We start from the raw sequence: 21,634 nt of genomic DNA, 5'->3' as shown, positions 1-21,634 counted from the left end.
AAAAGTCATCTTTTTTCTTCTTTCTTCTTAATGTTTTTGTTTTATTGAGCATCTTTTTTACTTAAACTTAAAATATAATTTCTAGAATAACTATTCAACAATTAGCAAAACCAGCTAATCAGCTATCACTGTTTGCTGCATTGAACTTGCATAAATACATTAACTTTTTTTTTCTCCTGAAAACAACATCTTTCAAAATATGCATTTAAAATTATATATTGGGTACCAGTCGAAGGTTCAAGAATGCACTTCAATCAATCAATCAATCAATCAATCAATCAATCAAATTTTATTTGTATAGCACATTTCAGCAGCAAGACATTTCAAAGTGCTTTACATCATTACAAACACAGAAACACAATGCAACATAGAATCAACAATCAAAACACAGCATTAAGTCAAGTTCCATCAAGAAATTTGTAATTGATTACATTTTAAATACAATCCTAAACAGGTGGGTTTTTAGTCGAGATTTAAAAGAAGTCAGTGTTTCAGCTGTTTTACAGTTTTCTGGAAGTTTGTTCCAAATTTGTGGTGCATAGATGCTGAAAGCTGTTTCTCCTCGTTTGGTTCTGGTTTTGGGGATGCAGAGCAGACCAGAACCGGAAGACCTGAGAGGTCTGGAAGGTTGATACAACAACAGCAGATCTTTAATGTATTGTGGTGCTAAGCCGTTCATTGATTTATAAACTAACAGTATTTTAAAGTCTATTCTTTGAGCTACAGGGAGCCAGTGTAGGGACTTTAAAACTGGTGTTATGTGCTCTATCTTCCTGGTTTTAGTGAGAACGTGAGCAGCTTTGTAACTGTCTTTATGTGGCTCTGGAGGTTCAGAGCCACATAAAGACTCTGAAAGACGGAATGAACGTTCTTTGCACTTCAAAGAACGAGGTGCAGAATTAACATTTTTACTAATCATCCAAAATATTTTGTCCATAAAGCCAGTGACAATCTAATCAGAAAACTAGATTTCTTTTTTATTTCAGTGAAATGGATGCTTGTTTCTGCCATATCCAAGTGTTGTTGGGTTTTTTTCTAAGAGAATAACCCAAGTTCTGTCTTATATATATATATATATATATATATATATATATATATATATATATATATAGCATATATGACTAGCAGCTCTACACCTTACACTTTTAATTCTCTACTTCTATTTATTGGTGGACATCCGATGTTTTGGAAATGGACTAACAGCCCTCCCCACATTGTTAGGCAATTGTATTTCTAAAGTCATTGCTTATATCTTACTTGCATGACATTGCGAATAAATTTACTCCTGCCTGCTCCAGAGCAATTTTGTATTGCAAACTATGTTGAGTTAGCAGTAAGTCACATTACAACCTGGTAATGAAAAGTGTGTGTTTGCTTTTTTTTTTGACTCAAGCTGGATTAATAACACATAATATGTGTTTGTATCCAGCTCTGTGAAGGCTCCCCCAAGTGGCAAGATAATTATTTGTCAAATTAATTAGAAAGTATGTGGTTTTCTCAGTTTCACTTTTGGTTTCAAGCAATCACATGCTGAGGTGAGGGAATTGTAAACAGCAAAGAGAGCACATTTTTAGTGACATCATAAAATAATCACTGCTGCGATTTCTAAGTAGCAGCTGTAAAAGATTCTGTAGCAGACATGTCTCACAGCATGGCATGTGAGAGCCATGGCGCTACTGCTCCAAAATATTGTAACCTGTTGAAATAAACTTTGGTAGCCTGACTTAGCTCGAAGTGAAACTCTGCATACTGCAGTTTTAAATGTGTGAGAAGAAGCGGTAATTCCCAAAGGCAGCTTGTCTTCCTATAACATTGAAACATAAGGCAGATGTGTGACTGAGGTGTAACAACCACATTGCAGTTATGTGCTTGAACACATCAAAGTCCTACAAGCCACCGGAAGGACAGTTGAACAAAAACACATCAACATCATCTGCAACCGCAACTGAAGCGACATTCAAAATCCACAAAAAGAAATATCAGATTGCAAAGCACTGACCTCGGCTCTGCTGCTTGAAATCCCACTGCTGCCATAAGAGGCTTTACTACAGACTAGAAGCGGGTGAATAGGGATAATTTAATGAAACATTAGACAAGAGCACTCCACAGTCCTTTTAACAAATTGGTTCTTTTCAATGCCAAGCTCACTCCAGTTTGGTTGCCTGAAGGAAGAGCTGAGTTAAAACAGACAGAAAGTAAAATGAAGCACAGTTATTGACCTGTAGCGCTTAGGCTTTGGTAGAAACAGTGACCATAGGCTGCAGAAATTCGTAATATGAGGCTGCTGCTGAAAAAGCCACTGGTGGATTTATAAAACCCTTCCACAGGATGGATTAACTGAAACAACAAGCTGTTTACTTGGGACCAGCAAAAGCGGAGGCACACTTTTTTCACAGCTACCTACAGATGGCCTCCTGGTAATCGGACCTTTTCAGTGCCATTGCGGTGTCAAAGATAGCTGCCCTTTTAAAGATATTGGAAGGTCTCAGGGAAACATATTTGAAGCATCACTAATTAGATTCACCCCTCATTGCCTTTCTACTCTTCTTAAGCTCAAGCTTTAAAGGAGGCCGGAATGAAGCTTTGAATTAGCTAAATGAGATTTCCAGGCACATGACTTGGATTTCACGTGGAGAGAGAGTCATCAACAGGCACATTGTGCCAATATGACATTATGATGATTGTTGTTTGCGCCCCCATTCAAAGGCACAGTGAAAAATATGTCTATGCATGTGTTTGTGCTAAACATTTCCAGTATTGAGGGTTTAGAAAAAGGTTTAGATTAATAAAATGATTTCACTGGACACTGATTGGGGTACATCAAAATGTTCTTGGGTTCTTTTCAACTTCCAAGATTGTAAATAATATCTTGCATCTGAGTTTTCAGAGAATATTTAGCAGTTGTAATCCAGATTTCTTCTCTAACTGGCATAGAGCAAATGAACTCACGGGCTATTTACCATTTAACAAATTATTTTCCAAACTCTGATCCTGCATGTTTTAGATGTGTCTTTGCTTCTACATAATTAAGAATAATAAATGACATTAACAGTTTGTTAAGTTCTGTAGAAACCTTCCATCCATCCATCCATCCATCTTCTTCCGCTTATCCGAGGTCGGGTCGCGGGGGTAGCAGCTTCAGAAGGGAGGCCCAGACTTCACTCTCCCCGGCCACTTCTTCCAGCTCTTCCAGGGGAATCCCAAGGCGTTCCCAGGCCAGCCAAGAGACATAGTCCCTCCAGCGTGTCCTGGTCTTCCCCGGGGCCTCCTCCCGGAGGGACGTGCCCAGAACACCTCACCAGGGAGGCATCCAGGAGGCATCCTGACCAGATGCCCGAGCCACCTCAACTGGCTCCTCTCGATGTGAAGGAGTCCCTCCCAGATGACTGAGCTTCTCACCCTATCTCTAAGGGAGAGCCCAGCCACCCTACGGAGAAAACCCATTTCGGCCGCTTGTATCCGCGATCTCGTTCTTTCGGTCATGACCCAAAGCTCATGACCATAGATGAGGGTGGGAACGTAGATCGACCGGTAAATCGAGAGCTTCGCTTTTTGGCTCAGCTCTCTCTTCACCACGACGGACCGGTACAGCGCCCGCTTGACAGCAGACGCTGAGCCAATCCGCCTGTCGACCTCCTGCTCCCTTCTTCCCCCATTCGTGAACAAGATCCCGAGATACTTGAACTCTTCCTCTTGGGGCAGGACACCCCCCCTGACCCGGAGAAGGCACTCTACCCTTTTCCGGCTCAAGACCATGGCCTCGGATTTGGAGGCACTGATCCCCATCCCGGCCGCTTCACACTCGGCTGCGAACCGCTCCAGCGAGAGCTGCAGATCACGATCTGATGAAGCCAAAAGGACCACATCGTCTGCAAAAAGCAGAGATGAGATCCCAAGGCCACCAAATCGGATCCCCTCAACACCTTGGCTGCGCCTAGAAATTCTGTCCATGAAAGTGATGAACAGAATCGGTGACAAAGGGCAGCCATGGCGGAGTCCAACTCTCACCGGAAACGAGCCCGACTTACTGCCAGCAATGCGGACCAGACTCTGACACCGGTCATACAGGGACCTGACAGCCCGTATCAAAGGGCCCGGTACCCCATACTCCCAGAGAACCCCCCACAGGGCTCCCCGAGGGACACGGTCGAACGCCTTCTCCAAGTCCACAAAACACATGTAGACTGGTTGGGCGAACTCCCATGCACCCTCCAGGACCCTGCCGAGGGTGTAGAGCTGATCCAGCGTTCCACGACCAGGACGAAAACCACACTGCTCTTCCTGAATCCGAGGTTTGACTATCCGACGGACCCTCCTCTCCAGGACCCCCGAATAGACCTTGCCAGGGAGGCTTAAGAGTGTGACCCCTCTGTAATTGGAGCACACCCTCCGGTCCCCCTTTTTGAACAGGGGGACCACCACCCCAGTCTGCCAATCCAGGGGAACTGCCCCCAATGTCCATGCAATATTGCAGAGTCGCATCAACCAACACAACCCTATAACATCCAGAGCCTTAAGGAACTCCGGGCGGATCTCATCCACCCCCGGGGCCTTGCCACCGAGGAGCTTTTTAACCACCTCGGCAACCTCGTCCCCAGAGATTGGAGAGCCCAACCCAGAGTCCCCAGGCTCCGCTTCCTCAATGGAAGGCATGTTGGTGGGATTGAGGAGGTCTTCGAAGTACTCTGCCCACCGGCCCACAACGTCCCGAGTTGAGGTCAGCAGCACACCATCCCCACTATAAACAGTGCTGGTGCTGCACCGCTTCCCCCCCTGAGACGCCGGATGGTGGACCAGAATCACCTCGAAGCCAACTGGTGGTGAGTTGGCTCCGGTGGTGGGGGAGAAAGCCGGTCAGACCTGGTAGGCCCAAACGTGTTGTGAGGGTCTGCTGGGAACGTCTGGCGGAATCCCCTGTGAGACGGAGCTTTAACTCCCATCTCCGGCAAAACTTCGAACACGTCCCGGGGGAGGTGGGGGACATGGAGTCTGAGTGGACCATGTTCCGTGCCTCCATTGTCGAGGCGGCCGATCGGAGCTGTGGCCGCAAGGTTGTCGGTGCCTGTCGCGGCGGCAACCCTCGAACCCGTTGGTGGACACCTTCGGTGAGGGATGCCGTCAGGCTGAAGAAGGAGTCCTATCGGGCCTTTTTGGCCTGTGGGACTCCGGAAGCAGCTGATGGGTACCGGCAGGCGAAGCGGCATGCGGCTCGGGTGGTTGCTGAGGAAAAAACTTGGGCGTGGGAGGAGTTTGGAGAGACCATGGAGAAAGACTTCCGTACGGCTTCTGTAGAAACCTGTTAAGGGATTATTAGTCTAAGACAGTAAGTAAGTAAATAAGTAAGTCAATAAGTAAGTAAACGTTATGTATATAGCACTTTTCACCAGTCAAAAACCGCAAAAGTACAATAGATCAAGACATTAAAGAAAAGATCATAATATCATGCAGCAGGAAACTAGTTTAAAGGCAGTCTGAATAAATAAGTCTTCAGCTGCTCCTCAAAAGAATCTAAACATCACAAAGATGGAGGCAGTACTTTGCACAATCTGGGGGCCACTGCTCTAAGAGATTTAACCTCTCTACCCCTTTTGTCTTAAAATTTGTATGCAGAACCAATAACAGCCTTTGACTATAAGATCTTAGATTGAAGTATGGGTTTTCGAAGGTTGAAGATATAGGCTGGGACTTGACTACACAGGGCTCTAAAAGAAAAGACAAAAGAAATTCTAAAATGTAGTGGCACCCAATGTGAAGAGATTGAAACTAAAGAAATGTGCTGTCTCTTCTGTGTTGGCAAAGCCTTGCAGCAGCATTCTGAACTGACTGAAGACAGTCAAGAGCTTCCTTATTCCAACACATAAAAGGTTGTTAGAGCGTTTAAGATAAGATTAAATAAAAGCATGAATAATCATCTCTACTTCAGCTTTTGACACCAGAAATCTTATCTTAGAAATATATCTTAGCTGAATAAAAAAGCTAACAGGAGTAAATATAGATATTATTGAAAGGCTATTTCAGAAGTTCATTTAAAATAGTGAAAGTTATCATACTGACTCATGACACACAGTGATATAATTCAGGTGGTTATTTCAGCTAATTTCGATGACAGCTTTAAGGTGAAAAGAAAAGAAAATCTCAATTTTTTAGAAAATCACAATACTTTGGACCTATTTTTCATAGACAAGCTTTGTTGTTCTAATGCTTTTTTATGTCAGCTGAATATGTTGGGCCATTTGGAGGTCAAATGCATACATATTAAACGGTAAATATTATCACTGGAAGTTCTTAACCCGGTCATAACATATAAACAATAATGTAACTACTAGTTTCATCAGTTTTTGTTGCTCAAAAAAGATAATTTGGAAAAGTTTTTCTTCTGCCTGAATTTGTTGCTGAGTGAATTTAGTGTTTTTATAAGATGTAACACAAAACTAACTGATATAAACTTCATGTGTAAGGAACCAACATATTTCCCTTTTTCAGTAGATATTTTAAAAAATAAATTTACTTTGATGATATTTTGTGTTTTGATTTAACAATACTCTGTTTTTTAGCTCTAAGATGGCCTACAATAGCAACACCATTGTTTCTCATGCTGCTGTCAGTATGCCTGGATTTGGATCCCTCAATGTTTTATAATTCCAAGAAGGCTGCAAATAATGACTAAAACTGCAAAAGAAACTTTTGACACAGTTTTTCCTAAACGTTTCAGTCAAAACTTTAATCCAACATTTCCTGCTGTTGGGTGAGTTAAGGTTTTTCCTCCCTGTGGATTAAAGGATTTTAGGGTTGCAACACTTTTTCATCCGAATAAAGTCACAGCTAATCCAGCTAAACTTGGATCATTCACAATGTAAACGACAGGTTGACCTCATGTTTCTGGATCCTACTGATCTGTTTCATGCGATGCGTTAGTAATGTGTTAGTGAGCTCCTCGCAGTGAGCAGGGGATTATTTTTTTTCCTACATTTGTTTGGTGTATTTGCAGAACTTACTGGGGATGATGCGTGAGGGGATTTACCAGGTTTGCAACGCTTGCTTTTTTTGGAAGCAACGTTGTTGTTTTTTTTGTCGTGGTTGTGTGCTTTTTTAGGGTAAAGTGTAGATGCACCTGTCCTGCCAAATACACAGCCAGCAGTCAGGGAGACAAATTAAAGCAATTTCTGCAGATAGTCTGCTAACAATTCTCAAGACTCAGCGAGAAACAAAGTTAAGAAGCCAATGAACTACAGCAAAGTATAGGGTTAAAGAACTAAATTCAGCTTTGTGTGGACTCAGTTAAAAGTGCAACCAACGCAGTTTTAATACAGATTCATTGAGCATCCACTGTGTTAAGTTGGCACTCACTTTCAAAACAGCACTCATGCTGTTAAGGGCATGATTAAGAAAGAAGATAATATGAGTTAATATAAAAAAATATTTTCTAATATTTCTTTAACAGCTACAACATGATTCAGGTTTGAACAGAATCTATTTCCAAATTTATGCATTCATTCCGTGGAAAGCTAGGATGGGCAACTCTAACAAGTGTTGATGTCCTGTAGTCTTATGAAGGGCTCATGCCCCAACACCAAATTTCAGATAGTTGAATTATCAACCCAGCTTTCAGTGACGTTTTACAGAAACCTGGTAATCACACACTCAATTAAGATCAGCTGTGACCGAGAATGATCTGAGACTCCAGTTCTTAAGGACTTACTGCAGTTTAAATACATAAAACTGCAAATTAAGGTAATAAAAAGTAGCATTAAAGTGATGTATGCATTAGTGCATCGATAATCATCATCAATAGTAGATGGTCTCGCATAATTCAACCTACATACAGTAAATTATAAGCTGCTTATTTATACAAGTACACAAGTTCACTTTATTAGGTACAATCTTTCCACAACAGAAACAGCATATCAGGCAATCTGACAAATGGTAACAACCTAATGCATTCTGACATCTGTGATTTAGTTCATTCTAGATATGAAAATGGGTGAGAAAAAGCTTTTCAGTGACTTTGCTTCTTGGTGCAAGATGGATTGTTCGGAATATTTCAGAAACCAGTGATCTACTGGGATGTTCATTCACAACTCTCCTGGGCTGACAGAAAGTGAAAAAAAGGAAATTTCCAACTGATGATGGTTGTGTGGAGAGAAATGTGTTGGTGAGGTTGGAGTATAATGGGCAGGGTGGTTCCACTAATTGTGCATATAATGTTGGCCAATAAAGCTATTATAATCTTAATTACTACCAAAGTATGTAAAATATTGTCTCTGAATGCACTGCATGATAAAACCTTGACGTTTGCCTATACCAGATGTAACCCTTGTCAGCTAAGAATAAGTAGGTGAGAATGCAACACAAACACGATCTCATCAAAACAGACAATGTTTTGATGAGACAGACAATGTTTTGATGAGATTGTGTTATTAACATTTCAGGTTGCTGTTGACAGTGTGATGATGTGGGGGATATTTTCTTGACTTAGTCAGGTTCACTCTAGTACCAATTGACTATTGCTACCCATCTTCTCATGGCTACTTCCAGCAGGATAGTTCTCCACGTTGCAAAGCTGAAAATCATCTCAAATAGGTTTCCTGAACATAAAAATGAGGTAATGTTCTCCAATGGCCTGAGGAGTCACCAGAGCTAAATCAATTAGGGCCTCTTTGGGATGTGGTGGAACAGGAGAGTCATCATTGATGTGGAGCCAACAAGTCTGCTGCAACTGTTCAATATTGTCGTTGTCAATATTGATCAAAGCCTCTAAGGAACATTTCTGATACCTTGTGGTATAAATGCCTCATAAAATTAGTGCTGTGTAGCAAGGCGTAAGTAATCAAAAAAGGACAGAGAATATATTTTTAAGTGTAACTGATTGTTAGCTAAATTAATTGACATGGAACATGTTTTTGTTTAGACCCAGCAGCTTGACTTAGGCATTTTTTGGGTTGCTTTGACAATTTTGCACAGTGTTCATCAAGTTTGATACTCCGCTGTTTTAATGGAAATGGGTTTTGACAAGATACCGAACCATTAAATGTTAGAAATGTCCCACACAGTTTGCTCATTGCTTAAACAATGTTAAGACTAGTACTAATATAAATTATTTCTGCTATAACTAAAGTTGCATAATATAATAAATCTCAGCTGGTGAGATGTCACCGCCAGATAATTCTTCTTGAACACAATCATTGGTAGGCCTTTTTATTTTAGGATCCATGTTCAATTTTGCATACCAGCAATATTTGGCCACATAGATGGGTTTTCACTGCCTCCAGGTTCACTCTTGGCATAGATTCTAGTGATCAAAATGTAAAAGTTCACAGAATTGTAGGGATCTCAGAAAAATAAGAGTGAGAAAAATGTGGGTTAATCACGTTACGTTTTTCTAATAAATCGTGCAGCCCCAGTTATTATAACAAGATGAGTGCACCATCCCAAGCTCGCTCTGAAATGTAAAATTCTGAGTAGTTTCATGTCTGAAATCTGAAATATCTTCCAAATGTGTCACTTAACTGTCAGTGTGTTATAAGTGGAGGAAGAACAAATGCCTCTTCTATAATGTTAGCAGAAGATAACAAAGACATTGATTGTAGCCCATGTGTCATTCTATTGTTGTTGTTCATGTTGTTTTAACAGCACTTATTTAATCATAGGGCTGCATTATCACACCCTTGTATATTTATGTCTTGTTTACACTTACTGATTGCGTGGTATACAAAATGCTAATTGTGGGAAGTAGTCTTGCGTACCGTTTAATCACTGCTCTGGCTGATAATTAGGAGCAAAAAGAAAAAAAGAAAAAAGAATAGAGCCAACTCAGACAAAATGCTGCCAATGACAGAGACTACATATTTTGGCTTTGTTTGTGTGTCTGCCCGTCTGTGCCGGGGAACCGATTCTTCGACCTCTGCATTTGATTTAACCAGAGGACCTGTTTTCTCTTCATTACTCTCTTGCTGTTTTTCCAGTGTGACACTGGGAGGTTAAGAGTTGTCTGTGGATGCTTATTTTGTGTCACTTTGTTGCTGGAGTTGATCAGATAAGAAGACGGTAAACAAGTTGCGTTCAACCGCTATAACACGCTCATACTTTAGACTTATGTTTACCAGTGGAAGATCAATGTTTTGCAGTGTCAGAGGTTTGACCCACACTTTCCTACTGCCATATAAATAAATTCTTATTCTAAATTGCCTATAGAAGCATTCGTTCTCTGCTCTGATATGTGGAAATGCGTGCAGTTCTGAGATATGCTCTGTACTCGCCGTCACCATGTTTCTGTATGAGTCCACAGGCTTTTTGTCAGGTAATGCTGATGAGCAGAACATGGAAATCACATTAAACCCTACATGAATCATCATCCATGTGCTCAAGAGGCTTGGTAGGGGAGCATTAAAACCTCCTCATGGCAGCATAACTTTGATCAAGAGCGTCCGGCAACGCAGTAAAACCATAAGCTGCTGTATGTGCCATGCTCAGATGGGTCAGGGACAAGTTGTCTGAGTTTTACCAAGCATTTCAAAAGCACCAGCTATTCATAAATGTTTCATCCTGTGTTAAGTCAGTGTTTACAATCTGTGCAGAGGAGCATTTTGACGTCAGTAGATTGTGAGAAGTGAGGCTGAGATGAGCTTTTTTACACCTGAGGGTTTTGCGTCAGTATATCACAGTCACAGGCTCATTTGACTGGCTTGGATTTTTATTTTCATGAGAGTGAATGAACACAATGTCTTTTGAGACTCTAATATGAAATCTTTATTGCTTCATCTTTAATATTTTATGACTTTATAGTCTTCACCTAAAGTAGACGGCTGCTACAGCTCCCTATCTGGCACAGAAATGTTTCCCCTGAGTGTCCCTTCTGCTGTAAATGAACTAAATTGTTGTAAATGTAAATTAATTTTATGTCCTCACATTTGTCAGGCTGAAAAGGGGGCTGACAGGTGCCATAAGAAGCTTAACAGCAAGGTAAATCTGCTCAGTAACAAAGCTTAGCTAGCCTGGGTGCTATTGTAAATGTTTAATCCACTCGCCTATGTGCTTACATATTTGGTATACAGAGAGTGTTAGACATGCTCGAACCAGAGAGTGCCAAACTGATAATGTGTTATGGAGAGGCTGTCGTCCCAAAATATTTGAAATCAAATTTCATTAAAAAAAATTAAAACAATTCAATATTTACACAGAATTTTTTGTGAATGAATACTCAAAGTACACTTTAAAGGAGTTGCTGCTGGCATTTATTTTTCCTTTTCTGCCACACTTAAATATTTTAAATCACCAAATGTCAACATCAGACTGAGTACTCTTAGTAAAAACAAAAAGCAATTTTCAAATGATGTTTCCAGTCATTAAGGGGATAAAGCTGGTCAAACAATTCTGGCCTTATATGTAAAAAAAAACACAAAAAAAACATAATTAACTTCCCTTGTTAAATACCAAAATTACATATTTTTTGGAAAGTTGAGTTCATTTTCACTTGTCACACCCAGGTCTCATTACTGCCTGACTTGCAGAAAGAAATAACCTGAACTGGGTGCTAAAAGACCTCCAAAGGAAACACATTATGCTCTAAATCTACAGTGTTAGTCTGGAAAGTGGTTACACAGGCCTTTCAAAAGCTTTGGTTCTCCTGCAAGTCACAGTGAGAACAATAATTCACAATTAGATAAAAGAAAAAGCACTTCCAATTCTTTTAAAGTGTGACTCATGTATAAAAAATTTCCCAAGAGTGCATCAACAACTCATCTAGAACAGCATCTTAAGCTCTGCAGGCCTCACTTTCCACAGTCAAGGTGTGTCCCCAAATCAGCAGGAAGGCAAAAAGGTATCCGTCAAAACCACTGCTGAACCAGAGCTACCCCAATATTTATATTATTAGGCTCCGGGGTTGCATTTTATCAAAATAGCTGAACTTCAAAATGGGCTGATAAGCTGAAATATTTCTGTATTACACATTAACAGAAAACAGAACAAACCTGTATAGGGGCAAATACGCTTGGTAGCTCAGCAGCAATTTTTTGTTCTAATTATTATTTTCTTTTTATTAATTCAAGAGTAATGGCTCTATATGTCAATTTGTGTGGGCTATAAATGAAATTATGGACAATTTGATTTTCAAGTCTATTAATTTCGGGAATCAATAGTGAATTCACAAAATTTTGATTATGTACAGCCAGGGTACCTGTCTATGAAACTTTTTTTCATGCCTGACTGAGAATTGTCAGAGAAAAGCTATCAGGTGCTGGCGACGGTGCTAAAGAGGTCAACAACTGGCCAAAGTGGACCAGAGAAAGAGGACTCTACACTTTTCAGCAACCCTTGTAAAGATTTGTAAAAACCTGTAAGATGTATCACTGAACTTTATAAAGTGACATTTCTAGTTTAGTACATGAGCACAATTCAATATCACTATTTCCAGCTGGAATTACAAATGTCATTTGCTATTGTTTGCCAACACTTTCTTGGTAATATGATCAGTTGCTGATGATAAATCCTCTTAAAACAGTTTCTAACTCCAGTTTGCAGTGGTGTTGATGAATGCAGGGCTCTGACAATTATGGTCAGCACTGTGTACAGCATTCACAAAATCCTCTTATTAATATGGCATATTTCTGCAGGAGACTAATGCAGTTTTTGCATGATGCTGCACTAAAATTTAAATATGGCAGCTTTTAATGACAGATAATCCTGTGATGGTTCTCCGTCTGTGAAAATCTGGTCAAATCTGGTCTTTTATGCATATTTTTATACATTTAATTTTTATATGTTTAATCCAACTTTAAAGAGTTTGTTTTTCTATATAGTAACATAACTAATAACCTTTTGGACTAGGCTGTAGGTAGTATTTCACTGAGAGTTGGTGTCAACCTGCCAGAGTCTGAGGACAACTTTCTTTTGCTAATGGAGCTGCAGAACAATCTACTGAAGCAAACACAGAAAGGTGACTCAAATAAGGCAACAGAGAGACAGGCACTCGAGTAGAAAATATAAGACAGAGCAGGGGGTGGACTCAAGCTGATGTGTTTGTTTTCAATTGCAGGTTTCCAGTAGAAATGTAGGCAAACACATTTTAAGACTCCAATGCAAAAGAATATACAGGCAGTCACCTTGCATATAATTCTGAGCAGATACTGCACACTGTCACATGTTGTCTTTTTATTTTGTTGCATTTTTTTTAGAACCTGAGATTTGAAAAGGCTGCAGGTTGGTATATGAAGTAATAAAGGAAACTGGTGACTCATGCAGAATAATGACGTCTTTACCCATTTCACAAACAATATCAAGGTCTCTATCCAGCTTTTGAAATTATTCCTGTAAACATTCAGTAATGACATCAAGTAGTTTTTGCAGGTGGAAGACTGAAGCAGCTGTCAAAGACAGAAGTAAGGCTGTTTTTTTTTTTTTTTTTAAATTATTCATTGCAAAGTGGATAGTTTGAAATGATCCACTTTGCAGAGCTTTTTGGCATGATTCATTACAGGACAAATAAATGCTGACTTGTGTTAATTGGTGAAGCATTGGAACATAAACCACCGCTCGTTAACCTTTCATCATGTGTGTGTGTGCAGTGAAAGCTCAAGGCAGCAGGAAAGCGAAGCGCGTCAAGGGCTTTCCTTTTTAATTAGCAACAATTTGATAGTGTTGGATTAAAATCATTTGGAGGGTATCATGTTAAGTGTAAATTTATGGGTCAAGAGTAGGCGAAAGGCTCAATTTAATGCTGAGTTATATATATAAAAAAACACTTGATTTGACAGAGAATTTGGAATTGAAACTACAGCCAAAGGAGGCTCTTTCAGGTTAAATAATTAGGTTTCTGTTTGAAAAATTAGGCTGAAAGGAATCCTAAAAATGAAACATAACTCTTATTTTATCTGTAATATTTCACCAAATAGGTGAGGATTTGTAGATTATCGTGTTAGAAACTAAATGTTACACAGAATTAAAGAACAAGATTTGAGATGAATGACTTGCACGTATTTACAAATGACTGACAGAAATTAAAGATTTCTTATCAGCAAATTAAAAGCAAATACTCCGAAACAAGACTCGCAAAACTCCGCTTTAAAAAGAAAAAAAATATGCCACACCCTTGGAATCTATAGAATTTGCAGATGTACTCTATTGGGGGAAAGACGAATATGCTCATCTGACATAATATTATGACCACTGACAAGTTAAGTGAAAAACACTGTTTTCCCGACTTTGCAAATTGTTAGGTGGGACATTGTAGGCATAAAATCTATATTTTATTGGTTTTCTGATATTGACTTTGACTACAAGTCAACATCCAAATAAACGTTGGGCTGTACTGGACAAACAAGTCCAATCCATAGAGGTCCCACCTTGGAACCTATTGGACTTTAAGGATCTGCTACTAACATCTTCAGCAGTGTCGTGGATTCCATGTCTCAAAGGGTCCAATCTGTTTTGTCAGGCATATTAGGCTTAATGTTACATCTGATCAGTGTATATTAAAGCTGATACTTTTAGAAAACGCTTTACATATCAGCATATTTTCAATACCAGCTTTCATTGTGTAATGTTTTTTTTTTCCTCAATTGGAAGAAATGAGATTTCAATGAAGAGGCGATCAAAAAATATCACCCGTAAGACCTAACTTTAGCAAAGTAAAGCCAAGGAGATGGGTAGAAATCAATAAAGGCATGTGTCATAAATTATTAATATCCTTGAGAATATGTATGGATGGCAGTGTCATGCTGTAATTGGCACGGCACTTAGCTCAAACTGAGTCCGGCTCCGTGTTGAGTGATGTAAGCTGTCGGCACCTGCCTAGAAAAATGCTAAAGCTATTTATAAGAGCAGAGTGATAAATGTGTGACTTCAGTTTAAGTTGACCCAAGTCTGGTTGATGGGGCACCGCTGAGGGAAACAATAGGTTCACTGGTGGAAGAGGTTTTAATGCATATAAACCCAGTTAACCTTTAACTGGTGGTACAAGAACAAAACAGTAAAATGAGAAATTTATGTAAGCTCCTATACAAGCCCCAAATTCAAGGCATTCAATTATGAAGTCAAATTTATTTTAAATCACGTTTGATACAGCATTTTTATAACTGAAGGTGACATAGTTACTTGTCGGTGCCATAAAATGACTTGATGTGCCTGAAAAATACATAATACTGGCCTTTTAATTCAATTACAAGAGAATGTTGGTTTTGTTAGTCTATCATGTCACAAGAAATAACTTTTTTCTCTTTGTTGATGCTGAAATATGAATTTGGATTATGTGAAGGTCATTTGAGTCCAAATCTTAAAATTTTAACAAATGCAAAACAAAGATTGAGGTGTTTTCGACTTGGATAGACACCCGGTATCAAAGGTTTATGATTTACATTTCCTGGAAGTTCAGGCTTTTGCGATTTGAGAAAGCTTGCAGAAACACATTCAAAACAAGAAGCATTTATAGCGAAAAAAAAAAAAAATCTGCAAATACTGCCCGAGGTAAACATATATCCACTATTTGAACTGCACAGATTTGCAAGGCTAAAAGAAGACTTCCTATTCTTTCTTTCTAAATAAAAAGATAAGGTGTCATAAAAATGTCAAAGTAGTGCCATTTCTCATCCCCTGTGTCCTCCGTTGTCTTCCTGCAGGTAAAAGATTGAACGGATGAGGTGGAGGACGTCTTCCCCGGCACAAACGCACACAAATATTGTAGCATTCATCTGCAGGGGGAGGAGGACCTGCGACTCACTGTTGCCCAAAGGAGAAATTCAAGGTCAGTGAACAAAGTTTGTCTTTGTTTAAACAGACTGGGAAGGCTTCCCTCTTCCTGCTGGTTGTTTGTGTAAAGAATTAGGATGATAATATCTTAGTAGCAGCCCCCATCACGTACAAGGAGGATACTTTTCTTGTATTTACCTCTCAACCTTTATCTCTGCTCTTTTTCTCTATTTATTTTTTGCTCATTTCTTCCTTCTTTTCTTTATATTTTCTAATCTATGTTTTATTCCATATTGTCCGTCTTGCTACCACTCTTTTTTTCTAACCTTAACTCCGGTTAAAGACAATAATAAAGCCTAAAATCTGCATCATGTGAAACTTTGTGAACATTAGTTATACAAATAAGACCAGATCAGAAGAACTTAGGTAAAGTCTGAGCTTTACTTAAGGCTATTTTAGAAACTCCGAATACAGATTTAATTTGTTCAAAACGGCTATTTGGATCTCGAAAATGTGCATGTGAAAACGTTTCCCTATTAAAAATATGCTAAATTAAAATACTTTGTGCCAATATGCCAAAGAAGTCCAGTTAAAGGCTGGCTCATTAAAAAGGCTTATAACCATAAAAACAAACATTTTAATGATTCAGATTTGCAGTCTTAGCATCATAAAACCAAATTAATTACTGTGTTTCAGTAGATCCATTCAGATATAATGCATATTTTAGGCCACAGAGTCAACATGCAGAACCTAGAACATTTTAAATAAAATGTATGTCTCTTGATAACTTGTATAATACCAGGTCTGTCGACTTGTCTAAATTAATTTTGAGCTAATTCATGTTCCCCACAAAAAAACTCTTCAATACAATCCTTTTTTTTCAGTATTTACATACATCCTGGACTGTGATATTAGTACATAATTTTATTGGTTCTATTGTTATCTACTTTTTCATATTTTTACAGTTTTTACTTAGTAAATATGACTAATTTGAGTTTCATCATCATTTTATTCTTTCTTACTTCTAGTTTGCTGATTAAAGTCTTTAACTTTAAGGTTGATTTATTTCTCTTGATAAAAAAAAGCCCAATTTATAGACTAGTCAAATCTAGACTATATTATAGGGCAGTGGTGAGATTTTTTAACCAGTAAACCTTCAGAACATTTTCTTGTTTCATAGAAATATCGTTAAATTCTTGTATTATTGTGCTAAACTCCATATCATGTGGCATTCCTTTGGTGATCTACAGTAGATGTATCGCTACAGCACTAGTAAGCTAGGGTGTGTTTGGTCGTACAGATGCCTGTAAAAGCTAACTTGTGTGTAAGTTATGCAGTGCAAGACAAGTGCTGTGATGTCAATTTCAGCTGGTGTCGATGAAGTTGAAAATAGCCAGCAGTGAGCTTGAAAAGCTTTCTTTTTACTTCTCTGATTGAAGCCTTCTGCTTCTGTTTTTCGCTGTTTTTATTTTCCCAGTCCTGTGTGGCCTCTTTGTCCTCCTTCTTCATTTGAGTGTGTTTTCCATTCTTTTTCAACCTCCCTGCATTTTCTCCTTCCTTCACTTCTCTTTTCCATTCTCACTTTCTTCTCCTGTCCTTCCTACTGTTCTCCATTTCTCTCCTTAGCATTGTCTTTATCCAAAAAATAAAAAATCACTTATCAACTGTCCAAAACAAACACTTTATTGTCAAAGGATTTGTTTCCCTGTGAAGTCCACACTCTAAGAAGAATTTGGATTTTAATTGCTTCCCTATAGATCTGTGTCTCGTTGAAAAACTGGGCTAATTGCATTAGTAGATTAAATGCTGCCAGCTTGTGTTACTGCAGCGAGCATGCTGGAGTGCTGCATGTGTTTTAGTCAATGGAAAAATAATAAAGGTGATAGCCAGGATGTCTGTCTGGTTTATGTGACATGCTTTTCAAAAAGCTTTTAAGGTGTCAGTCATGACAGGATGTCTTCCTTCACTCGTCAACACTGCAGATTCATCACATTGGACAAAGTCTCTTTGACGTGGTTAATGAAAACACTTCCTACCAGGGGCAAAAATCCACTTATTTATTTTTTTTGGGGGGGGGACAATAAACAGAAAAAATTCAGATTAATTCTTTCTCATGAAAAACAAAATCTCCCCTTTCTTTTCTGATCTCTTGTGACTTGCCTTGTACGATTGAACCCTGAGCTTGATAAATAATGTTTTTAAAAAGTAATAGTAGTAGTTATAGCAACATTCTCTATTAGTCTATATTCTTCCTGAAAACAGATTTTATTTTTATGTTCAATCAGCAATGTCAATGTCAGCAATGTATTATAAACCTTTATGATCACATCTAACATAATTTATTTGCACCTTGGTCTGATTTCCACTATAGTCCATCAAAGTATAGCTTTACAAGTAGTTGAAGCTGAAATTAAGTTTCAAAACTGTAAAGAAAATACCTTCAAGAACAATCCAACATCAAACTACTCTAGACAATATAAAATGTCTCCCTTCCATCAATTTATCTACTGCGTGTTATCTGTCTCTGAAAAAATACAATATCTGTCAACCAAACTGAAACATTTCCACCTCATAGTAGATAACCATGTCTTTATAGTACACGCCAAAATAATATAATTCTTTTTTATAACACTGAGAGTGATATAGAGCATTTCTTTAAGCATTTAATTCCTTTTTAGTTGACATTATCAAAATGCCTCTATAAAACTGTGGATTTGCCCAAAGAAGCAGAGCAATGTTCTAGTTCTTAAACAATCAAAGCTGAACATTTCTTTACATCAAAATCAGATATCTGTCAAACTGAATATCTAAGTCATGTGATATCAGCCTACAAGAAAATAATCAAAACTCTAACCTCAAACTCAAATTTAAAATATTCATATACATTTCTAGACACAAATCATTGAAATGTCAATAAAATATGAATTAGGCTTTTATCTGACGCTGACATTCTGACAGACGGTTTTGAAAAATCTGTCCTCTTTATTTTCCACCCCTCTTTTCTCTCATCTATTTTTTCTCGGTCCTCAGGTGAGCTCTCTTTTTCTGCTCCGTCTTCCTCTCGTTTCCCTCCTCATTCTCCTTTGTCCACTTCTCTCCTCCTCGTTTTCCTCTCCCTGTCTTTTTGTGTCCTCCTCTGTCCTCTTCTTCTATATCACACATTTGAGCTTGTTAAGCATCACAAGCTAGGCTATTAGCTTAAGCAGAAAGTTGATAGAAAACAAAGAAGTTGATTTTGAACAACGCAGGAGGAATGTCATTTCCATGTTACAACCTTGTGCATGTTGAGCATGTGCTGTGATGAATGACTTACACATTGGAGTGGTTTCCTCAGTGAGTGAGGTTGTTGCTGCTCACTGAGAAAGAGCTGCAGACTAGTAGCTGCCATGTAAGGAGAGTAGTGAGAGAGGCCACCAGGTTACCTATGACTGCACTGAAAAAGTTACAAGTTCAGCAGCTGAGATGGAAAAAACTATGGATACAAGAACACTTATTGCAAAGGTTTTTCACCAGTTTCACCAGTCAAGGGTGAGAGTCAATGACACACCATTCCCACTGTGAAGCATGGTGGTGACAGCACCATTGAATGGGGGTGCTTCTAGGCAATGGAAGGCTTGTAAAGATGGAAGGCAAAATGGATCCAGGAAACTACAGGAAAATCCAGAAGGACAATTTGTTTCCATCTGCAAGAGAACTACAGTTTCAGAGAACATTTGTTTTCCAGAATGGCACAGTCAAAGCCCAGACCCTAAGCCAATAGAACTTTTGTGGGTGGACTCAAAAGGGCTGTTCACATCTGATCCCCATGCAACCTAACAGAGTTGGAACATTTTGCAAGGCAGAATCGATTGTCAATTTGTTTTTGACAAAAAAGTAAACTTTTGTTGATCAAGGTTGATTTTTAGAAGCAACAAAAAGGGTAAAACATCCAAGGGGAATACTTTTCATAGTCTCTCTTCTCTTTTTTTGTCTCTCTTCTTACTTCTCATAAATGTTTTGTAATTGTTTTATTTTTTTCCTTTTCATTCATTCATTCTTCCTCCCTCCTTGTTTTTTTGTTCCTTATTTCATCCCTCCCATTGCCCCTTAGTTCCACCTCACTGCTCTCCCTGTAATGTTGCTTACTTTATAGGAAACTCTCATGGACATAATGGTATCTGAAGATGAGGTGAGGGCCCCTGCTGTTCGTTTTAGGCCCTGTACATTGTAGAGTATTCCACCAAACAGTATTGATAGTGGAAGGTAATACCAACAGCTTTAAAGGATGGATATTCCATTGTACAGGGTCAGCAAAAGACAGGTTGGATACAAATTGTGCTTCCGGGACTTCTATCTATTTACTTTATTTATGAGACTCACAAATAATTTTATTGGTGAGTCTTTCATGTTTTTTGGTTTTGTTTAGTTTATGTTTAGTTTTGCTTTGTGAATTGCACTTAGATTACAGTAATCCTGGTCATCTCAGCATTTCTGAGTAAACTAATGGAAAATTTAAGATACACATTCCCCAGCGGTGGTCATCCATTGGGCTAGTCCACTGCTTGTCGTCAGAACTTCTTTTCTTTTTAGACATTTTGGTCCATATAGACGTCATTGTGCAGTTACAACAGATTAGTCTGCTGCAAACCCAGGATGTGAATTTCCTGTTTCACCTTTCTCCAAAGGTCCTCTTTTAGATTGAGATCTAGTGACTATGGATACCCTTAGAGCAGTGGTGTCAAGCTTTAGTCCTCAAGGACCACTGTCCTGCAGTTTTTAGATGTGTCACAGGTACAAAACACTGGAATAAAATGGCTTAATTACCTCCTTCTTGTGGAGATCAGTTCTCCAGAGCCTTGCTAATGATCTAATCATTCTATTCAGGTGTGGTGCAGCAGTGGCACATCTAAAAGTTGCAGAGCAGTGGCCCTCCAGGACTGGAGTTTGACACTTGTGCTTTAGAGTATAGTAACCATGATCAAATTCAGATTCAAATTAGGGTTTGTGGTGTGGTCCATATTTCTATCAGAGGTAACAGTCAGATTTTGGCGTCACTGTGGTCATAAATGGATGCAAGTGATCAGCAACAAGTTGCCCAAAGTTTTCTATGAAAATATCACCTGTACCAGTATACCACCAGCTCCACCACCAATTTGAAACCAAGATGGATTCATGGAGTTATGCAGTTTAAGGCAAATTATAATAATACCATCAAAATGCTGCCACCGAAATCAAGACTAATAGTTTTTTTTTATGTTGTAATATGTCATTGTCCAGTCTTTGTTAAATACATTGAGCTGTTGTCCTCTTGTCTGATTTGCTATTTCTGTTTAAAAATATTTTAACGGGTTAGTATAAATAGGCATATGTAGTCTACTCACATGCAGCTGTCTGGTTTTCTGAACATTCCTTCAATAAACTGACATTAGCACACCCTCTGGATTAATAGCTTTAACCTTAAACCAGGAAATGGGCAGAAGGTTGAGCTAATTAGAAATAATGAGCCCCCATATTTGTAACTGCTATAAATATACATTTTTATGGTATGTTACTGTGTTCTGTTTTATGTAATCTGAGTTGTGTGTATTTGTATCAGAAGCTTACTTATGTACATTACATGATTAATAATCTCCCTGCATGCTTAGGTGGGATTTAATCTAAGCAACTTTATGTTTCATATCTGTACTTAAAAGACGGGCAATGAGCTTTATTAGGTTGTTCAAAAATAAATGGCAATTTTTCACAAACCATCTGTCAAGATTCCCGGTGTAAATATGCAAAATGGTGTCGACATACCAATCTGAATACTCACCTGAAAGACATGCAGTAAAAGACTGATTTGAAAAAAGCAGTGCAATTTGAGATCTGAAATGTAACGTATTTTAAAATGTTTCATATTCAGCGGCAGCAAGATTTGCATTTTGGTCATTTTGTCCCCAAGGCAATTTCTATTCAGTTTTTCTTTGTCAAGAAA

The 21,634-nt window shown here is 38.7% G+C and overlaps 1 protein-coding gene across 1 annotated transcript in view; it reads left to right on the top strand.

Moving 5' to 3' along the window:
- LOC114134550 (leucine-rich repeat and fibronectin type-III domain-containing protein 2) overlaps nt 1–21,634 on the top strand; it is a 137,575-nt gene that overhangs the window by 30,573 nt on the left and 85,368 nt on the right. The window contains exon 2 of the mRNA XM_028001230.1: nt 15,612–15,736. The gene's annotated coding sequence lies outside the window, so the exon portion shown is untranslated. The remainder of the gene's footprint in view (nt 1–15,611; nt 15,737–21,634) is intronic.

The sequence above is a fragment of the Xiphophorus couchianus genome, chromosome 19 (assembly GCF_001444195.1).
Source record: "Xiphophorus couchianus chromosome 19, X_couchianus-1.0, whole genome shotgun sequence".
Lineage (NCBI taxonomy): Eukaryota > Metazoa > Chordata > Actinopteri > Cyprinodontiformes > Poeciliidae > Xiphophorus > Xiphophorus couchianus.
The sequence above is the reverse complement of the archived record's forward strand: the minus strand, read 5'-3'. Positions and strand labels throughout refer to the sequence as shown.